Source organism: Pundamilia nyererei, unplaced genomic scaffold, assembly GCF_000239375.1.
Source record: "Pundamilia nyererei isolate P.nyererei 1_Seehausen unplaced genomic scaffold, PunNye1.0 scaffold00028, whole genome shotgun sequence".
Classification (NCBI taxonomy): domain Eukaryota; kingdom Metazoa; phylum Chordata; class Actinopteri; order Cichliformes; family Cichlidae; genus Pundamilia; species Pundamilia nyererei.
In genome coordinates this window covers 2,934,186-2,946,474 of record NW_005187429.1, presented here as the reverse complement: position 1 = coordinate 2,946,474, position 12,289 = coordinate 2,934,186, and the positions used below count along the sequence as shown (strand labels likewise).

Here is a 12,289-nt window from a genome sequence, read left to right as displayed (position 1 = left end):
GAAGAGAAGAGAAGAGAAGAGAAGAGAAGAGAAGAGAAGAGAAGAGAAGAGAAGAGAAGAGAAGAGAAGAGAAGAGAAGAGAAGAGAAGAGAAGAGAAGGATTTTGTAGTTTGGAGATAAGTAGGAATATTTTTTTTGAAATAAGCAAATTAACAATTTTAGCAACAAAATCAGATTTCAATGATCCCACCAAATGTTTTGTGGCTCTTTCAAGCCTCATCTTAAAGAGACACTCCTCTGTTACGCCCTATATAAAACCAATAACACATACACATTCCCTACTAATAGCTGAGCCGTTACCTGTTTGGTTCTCCTTCATTTATTTTAGCATTCAAAAGGCCCACGACTAAAACTTTTCGTTCCTTCTTGGAAAAGAGATAACAAGCGGGAGCATGGTGAATGAACTACTGCATGTTCACCTGCCTTTCATTTATAGTTCAGGGGATCTTACTGGCTTACAGATTCAAATTCGTAGCCTGCGTGCTCGTCATTTACCTATTATTCTGTTTTTATTTATACACCCTGGAGTTTAGACTATTTCAGCCTCTTACACCGTTTTCCTGGAAAACAGACGACCCTATATCATGTCAGCTCCACTGGCAGCCATTACAGAGCGAAAAGCCAAAGTAAGTCCCAAAGCCAGCTTCCCTGTTTCACATGGTTATTGAGCCATACAGCAGCTTATCGACCCGACAGCGTAACACAAGTTTGTAGGATGGCTTTAGTCCTCTCTCCCTCTATTTATCTTCCTCTGTCTGTCTCGTTCGCTCATTCGGGCACTGGGACTATCTTGGTCATTCAGAAGATTGGTATTGATTAGCCACTTCAAAATAAAGACGGTAAGCACAGAAACAGGGTCACAAAGGCTCTAATGTCTGAGCACACACACACACACAAGGATCAACGAATGCTGCAAAGTGGCAAACAAGAGCAATCCTTTCTGAGGTCCTCTAATGTCGTGATAGCTGTACACTAATAAACTAAACTATGATCGGGACAAATACTGGCAAATAGTGCAAGCAAACAGTGGCATGTTTTTCACTCTTCCTGCAGATTCAAGGGCACAAACGACAGATTAAGGAACACAGGACTGTACACTAGTCAATAAAAAAAACATGATAACACATGGTGAAGTGTTCTGGCACAAGGAAACATTCATTGATCCCCTTAATAGCAGCATACTGTACGTGAATGTGTCCTTTATCTCGAGTGCGTGCATGTGTACTCGCCGCACTCGTGAATAGAGGAGGATAAAAGGAAAAGCTGAAAAGGTCTGAGCGCACCGCACAGTTCAACAAGACAGCTCGATCGCTTGATCTGCCCCCATCCCCACCCACTGCTCTCTACCTTTTTAAAACCATTTTTCCTCACACACTTTTTTTGTTGGTCCCCCTCATAGCTCACCTCACTGGCTTTTTGTCATTCTTTTCGGGCTCACCTCATTCGATCCCACACTTCTGAGCTTTTTTTTTTATTATACCCCTGCATTTCTGACCAACACTGTTTCCTTTCTGTCAATTTCTCGGGTAACTTTTAGCAGAAAAGGAGAAAACCACGGATTAACTCGCAACTGCGGTCTGGTGTGAATGCGGCATCGTTTTCATTATCCCACAGCAAATAACATTTTTTTTTGTGTTACAGCAACAGACATAAAGGCGTTTAGTGCCTATTCTGAACATTGTGGCTTGGTAAGGCAGTTCTGGCACCTGATTTGGATGCTTGATGATGGAGAACTACCAGAAAGCCAAGTGGGAAAGGTCAGCATAGGACCCACTGGAGAGATTAAGCTCAACTTTGACACGGGAGTAGCTGAGGATCCCCAGGGACAAACTGGAGAAAGTTGCGGGAACAGCACTGCCCGGAAGCCGTTCGCGCAATAGTCACAACAGTTTATTAACTGACTTGTCTTCATGGGTGCAAACTGTAGCGGTAAACAACAGAACCACACTAGGAGGCACGCAGCGGCACCACAAGTCACAAGACTTTCGGCAAAATGAGACTGAAGTTGGAATACCACACATTAGTTTCGCTTTTAGATATTCTACTGTGAGATTTTAAACTCAACTTTCATTTTCACTCACTGCTTCTTTAGGTTGAGGCACCAAACTACACGGGTAGATCTAAGTGCCCGATAAGGATTTTGAAACACCTTTCCCACGTGAAGGCATGAAATGTATTTCAAATCGAAACTCAAGAGTCATGCCACAATTTTTAAAAAATTTGCAAATTTCTTTTTTTGTAGCCTCAAGTAGTCTCAAAAATCACATGTAATTTATATGATAATTTTATTGTCTTTTTTAGGCATAAAAATACTGCCAATTAGAATTTACAATACATTTCTATGACAAATCCCACTTTATTTATGGCATTTTTGCACTACAAGTGGATCAGTGCAACTTGTCAAATTTTCTGTGCAACCCAATGTAAAGAGTAAGCATTTTGTTCCACATAATGGCTCAATAGAGACACACAGAAACACGCAGACACCTGTTTCGCACATTTGTCGATCTATTTGATCCTCCCACCCATCATTCACTCAGAGTATTAAACCATTTCTGTCACTTATTCATTCAGGCGTGAAATCTCCACCCAATCATTACCTGGAAATGATCTCTCTTTATGTCTTTCTCACAAACACACACAAACACACTGACACAAAATCTCCCGCTCATTTCCACACACGCGCGCGCACACACACAGCGCAAGTTCCAAAGACGACACTCTAGCGTGATCTAGCAGATGTGTGTATTCATGTGTGTTTGACGGTGTGAGTCCGTGCACACATATGGCAAATGAGCCAAGCTCAGTTAAATGACTTGTGATTAGGACATTGGCTTCTAATTGCCACTCATTACCATTTGAAAGTGAGTGGCGGCTCAAATCAAAGGCTATAGCAGCAGTGGTAAAGTGTGCGCATGTGTGCGTGCGTGCGGCGGGAGAGCGGCTGAAGCAGCACGCCTGATTCACAGCCGCACGATTTGTACAACAGTTTGGACTTTTGCTTCATGCTTTCCCTTACAAGTAAGGCAACGCTTTTTGGAGAAATGTGGGTAAAAAATATTCTGAAACTCAAACAAACTCAATCTAAAACTCTTTGAAATTCAAACTGTAACTAGCACAACAAAATCTAAGTTTACTTTTCAGCATCTCATGGTAACAGTCTTGGATTAGCACTGGGCAAATCGCTGCCACTCTACCTAAATCACTACAACACCCTCTGCTTACCTCCCTTCTAAAGATCTGCCCGTCTTCCCTTTATATTAACACCTCCCTTCTGCTCAAGCATTCATAATGCATCTATCTTCCAGCCATAAGCTGTTTTCACACCGGAACACCAGAGTCTGGAGAATCAGGTGAGCACACTGGCGGAAGTTGCTCATTTTCACAGGTAGCACACAGCAGGAGACAGACCCGTCCATAAGCATTTTTACCACCAGAAACATTCTGAGCGGTTCAGGCAAAGCTGCTGCCTGTGGAATGTGCAGGGGACGGGACAAAAGGCAACCAGTTGCTCGCGCTGCACGCTGTCAGCCATCATACAGCGGTGGATATTTGCGTGCTAAAAATGCACCGCAGTGGATTAACATCTATAAAGCTTCAGTCGTGAACAGTTCCTGGACGCCTCTAGTTGACCTCGCTAGCAGAGAAATTTATTTCAATTAAAAAGACCTTTCCATGGCATCCCACAGGGACTAACACCGGATCCCACTCACTTCATTATCCACATCCTTCCCATCATTATACATGAATCCATCCCTTGTTAAAGATTTGAAGCTGAGCTGTGTATTTCCCGAGTACCTCTTGGATGCGACCCCTTCCTCTCTTCTCCAACCTGCTGTATTTAATACCAGTCACACATAAAAAATACGTAATAGTTTCAGTATGGTTAATAAAGACTTAATGGCCATGTTGTTAAGTGCAAATACAACAGCCAATCACATGCCACCAACTCAATGCATTGATCTGCGTGTTCGAAAGGGTCTGACCAAATACCAGTACCTAAAAAATGGCTGGCCAGTGTCGATTATGTATTTTTTTACAGAAAAGAGACAAAAGTCAAACTAGTGTGCATTATTTTTTCTTCACACTTTTTCTGCTGTCTTTCTGAATAAATAAGCAATCCAAAGTATTTATTATTAAACAATAAAAGTAATTATAAAGTAACTTCACACTGATCTATGAATATTTTTCCACACCATGTACCACATGAAGGTGTTTCTAAATGTGTGTTTCACTGCACTGACACAAATGTTGGAAGCTTGTATATGGGATTTATGGCAACCACGAGATCACATTTCTTTCAGTACTTGGATAACAACAATCACAGGCAGTGCAGATAAAATCTGAAACATGTGTTTACAGGCATGAGTCAAAGCAAGCAAGGAATTTAATTAATGGGTCACTCGTACGTTTGTGCTCGCATCCTCCACGGAGGACAGAAGTTCTTGAACTAGCGACAGCACTAACAGAAATGTCCAACACCATAAAACAGGTAAGTAATAACACCGGAGCTGACGGGCTGCACTGACTCTATAGGTTCACTCTGCAAGTGTTTGCTAACACACAGTGGCTGCAAGTGAGTGAATTGCAAGAACCATGGAATAAAACAGAAAGTGTGTTTTTACTGAAAGCTGCAGATTCAAATTTGTTGGTGTTGCAATATTTTCTATTTCTTTCAGTAACACGTTTAAAAAGTAGCAAAACAAGCCTTTTAGATAGAAAGCAAGTTTAACCACGATCACAGCTGTCTGCTTAGATATCTGTGTGTTGAAAGCGCTCTATGGGGTGTCCAGTCATTCATTGCTTAAGGCTACAGGACAGGCTTCAAAGATGAAAATGACATAATCAACAAGTAATGCAAACCCACTTCTGTTTTTTCGTGTTTTTCCTATAAATTGCACAGATATCATCAGAAAAGAGGAAGACTTAAGCATGCAGCTGGTGGAAAGAAGCGCAGCTTTTTTCTTTCTTTTTCTTTTTTTAATCTTGAGCATTCACTTTGTTAATCAGTCTGCTGCCATTAGGAATGCTCGTTAAAAAACTATAGTGTGAGTGAAAGCATTGGCTACCACTTGGGACGCATAGCCTACCCTGCTCTGAGGTGTAAACAGAGTAAAAATAGCTTGCTATCACAGGCTTCCCTACAGTCCCGTTATATAATGGTCCATGCTAGGATGAATGACATCACGGGTAGTCCTGCAATCACAAAGCGTATGTCCTTTACAACCAGCTGACAACGTAAAACATTGTGTAGTATTACGTGCGCAACAATAAATGCTTCCTAAGAATCGAAACATGCAAAACACCTGCGGTTACGCTTTTTTTATTATTATCTAGAAATCATGTGGACTGTGGTTAGTAGTTCGCCTCCTTTCGTGTGGAGAAAACACTTCCGCGATAGTGAAACGTAGATTTTTTTTAAAAATGTAACGCTTTCCCCTGACAGTCCCTGTCAATAAGAAAAGAGTTCAGAAGAAGACCTATGTGGCCCGAAGCGACATTATTCGGACATGTCCGACAAAGAAATAGTCTGCAAAGAGGAAATGTTTTGAGCCGAGGTCGAGTGGCGCAGTTACTGGAAGTACAGCGCCTGCCCGACTCCCAACTCACCCGGCGGACGCGCTCCTCGCTCGGTCAGAATCCAGCCGAACCTCCGCCCCTCTTTCGTCCCATTTAAACAACACTTTGCGTTCACGTTTCCAAATGACAAGTATACCCACCCACAGCCCGCGTGGCCGCGTACTGTGTGGTCACTTAAAAATAGGTCAGAGTGCGAAGTAAACATTTTCTAAGGCTTTGAAGTAAACCAGAGCTTCAGCGCCACCCTTCCCAGTTCTTCCAGCCATTTTTTTTAAATTTAGCCAGCTCCAAAAGAGAAGAGTGACAACGTCAAAACGGTGACAGGTTGGCGAAACCGGCTCTGTGGAAATAGTTTTGTGCGACTTACTGCGGGGTGTAGCGGGCTGTTGAGTTTGTGTCTCTCCTTGTTGCCAGGGCTCCCCTGCTCTGCTCCGGCGCTGACGGTGGAAAGCGTCTCCCCTCCTAATGATGTCTGCAGCGCTCAGCTAATGGCTCTCTGCCCCCACCTTCAGAGAGAGAGAGAGAGAGAGAGCGGGGGAGGGAGGGCGAGAGAGAAGTTCAAAACTGGAGCAGTTTGTAAACTACTCATGCAAAAATATGAGAGCTCGGAGCACAGAAAGCAGTCACAGAGATACAAGAGAGGTTCACTGACATTGCCAGAGTGTGGGAATACACAGTATTCCTTTATTGGTAAGATTGTTTTACTCACAGTGGAGATTGGGCTGCGTTTTCAGGAGCAAATGCAAAAGCGCGCTGTGTGAAAGGAAGAATGGTTAATATTAGTATTATTATTTCTGTTTAACTCAGCCTCACTCAAAAAGTGGCTTCTCAGCAGTGTAAACACTTTATCTACAATACAACCCTGCACAGCTCAACATTGAGTTTATATTACTCAAGTAAAATTCTGAGGCATTTATACTTAAGGCTTGAAAAGGGGGGATCTATTAATCAATATTTCCGTGTCAAAATGATCCCACACTGCTTCAATAATGTTGAGGTCCGGGCTCTGAGGGCCAAATCCATGACTGATCATGCTCCATTGTTTGTTTTTTCTAACCAGGTATGTATTTATTGCATTGGCAGTGTGTTTGGGATCACTGTCATGATGAGAAATTAAGCTGTTGCCAACCAGCTGATTTTCAAATGGTATTGCTTGGTGGATTAAAATCTGATGGCACTTTCCCTTCTCTCAGAATGAGTCCTTGACAGCCTCCCGTCCACAGAGACCATTTCTGATGAGGCTTTAGTGAACAGTAAATGGATCAGCTGAAGGGCCCATTCCTTAAGGACAGACTGTTCATCTGCTGTAGATTGTTTTTAGGTCTGACACTTCTTCTTTCGTCCTCCACCTGTCCAGTTTCCTCAGATTTTCTTTCAAGGACGCAGTGCACACCATTTCAAGACATGCCAGATTTTCAGCAAATAACTCTTCGAGATGTAAAAATACTGTTTCCTGTCTGTCACACTTTGTTAGCTTAGGTGTTTTTCATAGATTCAACAAAAGAAATGGGAATAAATTATGTGTTTTTCCAGCAGCCTGCTAGTAACAAAGTGCCTAGAGACAGAGATTAACATTTAATTCATAGGTCAGTGTTAAGTGCGTACAAGGACTGAAAATGAGTAAAAGCAAAAAAGCAGCCAATATCTAATGTGGCTCATAACTTTTGTACAGCACCAGCCAAAAACATTTTTACAAAGTCGTAGTGGCCTTGACCTTTTCCCACCTAAAGCTAATCCTTTCATCCCTCAGTGCATGTGAACTTCTGTGCCAGACGTGCAGAGACACCGCCTTCACATAGAGAGGATGGACAGATGGACAGCCAGAAAACAGAATGCCTCGTAGCATAGCTGTCACCAGCAAGGAGGCATAACGAGTCATAAAGTAAATCCACCTCCACTGGCTAAAATATGAAAAGGCTGCAGGTCACTGCTTCAACCATTTAAATCTAATAATATCATATGTATTATGTAAAACATATGTAATAATAATGCGACACATTGTGTACTTTTCCTTTTCTTTTGGTTAGTATATTGGTACATCTGTGTATTATATAATCTAGTGTTACTAATTTGAATAGATGATATTTTTTATTAGCCCATGCAGGGGAACAAAAGTGTCACAGCAGCAAAACAAAGTCCATAAAGTGTGATAAATGAAGAAGACAACATAAAAGTTAATGAATATTATCTGAACACAAGCCACAAAGCATATTAGGAGTCTGAATGAATAAATATAACACGCAGCAGGCCTGTGGATCCTGGATGCAATTTAGCAAAAACTCAAGATTCACTTCAGATATTTGTTCTTATTGTTTATGCTACGAGGTCCGTCCTGTTTTCAGCGTGAATTGCTGCAAAAAACATGTCATCCTTGGATTTGACTGCACCGGGAAACTTCTGCTTTTTCTCAGAAGAGAAGAAGGTCATGGTATGTTTTGTTTTTTTTTAAAGCCAGAGAGTTCAGGATCTGTTTGGCTAAAGGCAGTCACTGACAGTCAGCTGACAGTGACATGATGGAACATCTCAGCTGCCGACAGCGACTGTTTTCACATACACACGCATAGCTACAAACATAAACACAACGATGGAGTGATGCTAGAAAACATGCTTATGAAAGATGTTTATGCACTCGTGTCCTGATTAACTCTAATTCACTTTAAGGGGGCTAAATTCAATTCGCTCTAGTTCAAAGTTAATTATTATCAGTTATAATCATGCGTAAAGCATGTGTCAAATAAGCACAAAAACTAAGCTGTGCCACTGAAATAAGCTATCAAGATAAAAGAAATAAACACCCGCTTAACCCCTTCTCCTCTTTTTTGTGTTTTTATGATCTTGACCTCCGTGACCTCTCCCAGATTTCCAATGTGACAACAAGTGCCTTTGCCTCTTCGTCAGAGGAGAATGCAACCTGACACTGCCCGAGAGCCGAAGGGTGCACGAGGCTGCGGAGTGACAGACGATCAGGGATCTGTCCCACTCCCTGCGAGTCACTCAATAAGTGGCCTATTGTCCAGCACTCTATTGTGCTCTTGTCACATGCATCCCAAACAAAGAGACAGAGAGGTAGGTTGCCCTGTGTGCTAGAGGGCTAGCATTACATTCATGAAGAGATGCGGTGTACAAGCAAGTGTACGCAGGGAATGAAGAGCTTCATTTAAATAAAAAAAACAACAAACATTTAATATCCAGACCACATGTGTGCCATTTGATCCTGGAAGCCCTTGTAGTCCAAGTAGTAAAGGAAATAGTGCACTAACATGCAGAAGGCCATCAAAACTCTGCAACTTTGAGACATAAAGGAGATTTAAATACGTTGAAATTTGACTGATTGTTGTCATTACTACATCAGCCAGATGTCTGCGTACTTTTGTGCTAACCTACCACCCATAATGCACCTCGTAGTTTCAGTTTCACGCCGTGTTGCTAAAATAGAACTTCCTATAATAACAAATGTGTAAGGCCAGAGTCAAGCGGAAGCAGTAAGTTGACCACACGTTTCAAAATAGATCACCAGTTTAATAAAAATACTTCCTCAGTGTCTCTCGAGCTCACGGGCCTGCACATACGCGAGCATGTACTTGCACCTTCTTGTTCTCTGCATGCACTCACAGGTTCACACCTACTCACTCTTACAACGCGCCGATCTAATCTTTACATATAGGATGCTAAACGTCTTCTGCAGACAGTTCAGCAGCCCTCTGTTTGATATTGACATTGGTTTGCACCGTTCAGAGCACAACGTGACTCCATAGCAGTGTGTGTGCCATAGCGGGCCATAGCGTGCTTGAAGAATAAAACAGAAACTACTCCCATGGGAGGAGCAGATTCTTCGAGGGTTGGGTTCCTCCCTAGAGATGTACCTGTGTTTTTTGTAGGAGGTATGAACAGTATACACTCGGGTACAATGAAGTGTGCCAGGTGGGGCGTGTATGGAAACAGACCTTGAACATGGAGAGTGACATCCTTAGTACCTGCATAGTAAATGAGTCATATATAAAAATAATTCCCCCCCCCACACACACACACACACACTTTTGTTTTTATTCTTTCCAGAAAGAAAAGCTTTAACGCATTTCAGCTCCAAATTAGAGACATCCACTTAACAGACAGAAGTATGCACAAATAAGGGATTTGACAGTTTATCTGGCAGATAAATAAATAACACACTGAGCTTAAAGCAGGGACCAAGGGAGATATATATAATTAATCATCACCAGTCTTTGAAGGCAGCTTTACAGCGATTTTCAAAGATTTTAATGGTCATGGACATTTCTTTTTTTGGACAGCGGAGAGTGACAGAGAAGCAGCGTGTCTGAAGTGCATGCTACTCTACACACTACAATCACCTATTATGGGCTGGAGCTCTCCAGGAATCGTGGCATTGCATTTTCTTCATTTGTATATGTGGACCTCTGCATCATCGTGTCAGCTCATCACATTCTCTGCAACAAACCAATACAGACTTTTTTTTTTAGCAGAACAGCAGCGCTCCTCCTGTATGCTCTGAAAGCAGCTGTCACTTCAGATTTCAAGGCTGCGCTCTGTCCAAGTCCCCTCTCTGTGCGCAGAGGGGAGGTGGTGTGTTTCATAGCTACTCACAGCTCCCCCCATTGTTCAAATGTGGAAGTGGTTATTGGTTTACAGCGTTTCCCTACATGCTATCATGTCACATACTGCAGCATACAGTTGCATAAATGCAGAATTATCCACAGCTTTGCTTGTAATTACACAAAATAAACACCTTTTAAACAAGTCCAGAAAAAACACATGACATAAATGTTTTGTCATTGAGTGAAAAAAGTATTTGATCCACTATAACACTGCCAGATTTCTGGCTCCCACAGACTGACTATCAGTCAATTATAGATACTCCAAATCTAAACTCATTACATGTATAAAGCAGGCTTGTCCACATTATGGATTCCTTCCACTCCAACCTCTCCACCACCATGGAGAGGACCAAAGAGCTGTTAAAGGACATTAAGGAGAAGATATTACATCTACACAAAGCTTGACCGGGCTACAAGACCATCAGCAAGAAGCTTGTTGACAATGTGACAACTTTTGGTGCGATTATTCAGAGCTCCATGCAAGATCTCACCTCATGGGTAAAGATGGTCATGTAGGCGTATTTAGGCATGTAGACATGAGCAAGACAAAATGTTCCAGGTCAAACTGAGCATCAGAATGAGGCTAGAGGGTGATTATTGGGTGAAAATCTCTTGTTGTTGTTGGCACAGGTCAGTGGAGAGTGGGCTGACTTCTTTGAGTTGAGAGGAAGGCAGCAGCAACTCACACAACCACTTGTTACAACCGAGGTATGCAGAAGAGCGTCTCTAAATTCACACACGTGGAAACTGAGGCGGTAGTGTGCACCAAAATTGGACACCAGAAGATTGGTCTGGTCTGCCTGGTCTGATGAGTCTCAGTTTCTGCCGTGACATTCAGACGGTGAGGTCAGAACAGCATGAAGTGAACAACATGAAAGCATGGATCCATCCAGCTCAGACTGCTGCTTGTGGTGTAACGATGCAGAGGATATTTTTATGGTGCACTTTTGGCCCTTTAGTGTCATTAACCAGATTTGATCTGGACTCAAATGCAGACATTAAAATTAAAAGCTCAGATTTATTTTGTTCACTGATGTTTCTCAGTCAATCAAGACTAAAATGTCATAATCTAAGCAGGGAGCAAAGGGGCAGGCAGGCGAATAAACAGAGCCTGTTCCAAAATCATTTTCCTTCAACGGTTTCTTTCTCCCCGCAGGTTTGCTGTCTTCCACAGTTTTCCCTTTTCCACACTGGTGTTTCCCCACAAATCCACAAGCATCTTCTCCAAAGAGACATAGGTAAGTCCAAATCAAAGACAGCTTTTTCTTTTTCTTTTTTTTAAACTGACTGAGGAGCCAGAGCACACTGCTACAGTAGATACAACCACAGACACACACACAGGAGAGAAACTAACAGAATGGCACAGGAGGACAAGGACATAACACTTAGTAAGATCATAGCCTATCAGAGTAATGCTGCTCATCCTGCTGCCTCAAATCTCAAACTGGTTTCTTGACCATTCACATAACATTTGAGAGCCCACTGTGCTCAAATGTCCTCCACAATCACCAGTTCCCAGTCAAATAGAGAACCTTTGGGAATTAGTGCAACAGGAGATTCCCATCATGCATGTGCTTCCCACATATCGGCAGCAACTGTGTGATGCTATCATGTTAATATAGACCAAAATCTCCAGTTCCTTGTTGATTCTGTGCCGTGAAGAATTAAGGAAGCTCTGAAGGCAAAAGGTGAACTAAAAAATACACATGCATCAATATATTTAGCTGCTTCGGCATTTCTCCCGCTTTGTTGTTCTACAGCAACACCATTTATGCATCTTATGATATCTTCACTAAATTCAGAATCTGAGGAAACTGAAATCATGATTCGGCGTCATCTAAATCGGTGCGTAACCTTTCAAATCTCGCTAAAGTGCCGTCATTTTCTCACCACCTCCCCAGCAACCAAATTACACAGACTTAAAGTCGCCCTTGCAAGTGTAATCCTACAGTGAAAGCCTGCTATCGGCTAACCTGCTCTCACTCACCTTCCCTATTCCGCAACAAGGGAGAAGGAAAGCAGGGAGGATTAGGATGCAAAGAGAGTTCCCTAATCTGTGTATTAACAGCAACCAACTGAGTCTGGCTGTCTCGGGG

General features: G+C 42.3%; 1 protein-coding gene across 2 annotated transcripts in view; it reads right to left on the bottom strand.

The window, feature by feature from the left end:
* Positions 1 to 6,202, bottom strand: part of atxn1a (ataxin 1a) — a 98,094-nt gene extending 91,892 nt beyond the window's left edge. Inside the window, exon 1 of one of the 2 annotated variants that reach the window (XM_005728460.1) lies at positions 5,948 to 6,202. The gene's annotated coding sequence lies outside the window, so the exon portion shown is untranslated. Of the gene's footprint in view, positions 1 to 5,610; positions 5,670 to 5,947 lie in introns of those variants that run through there. The other variant, XM_005728461.1, reaches the window with a different exon arrangement.
* Between the last annotated feature and the right edge of the window lie 6,087 nt (positions 6,203 to 12,289).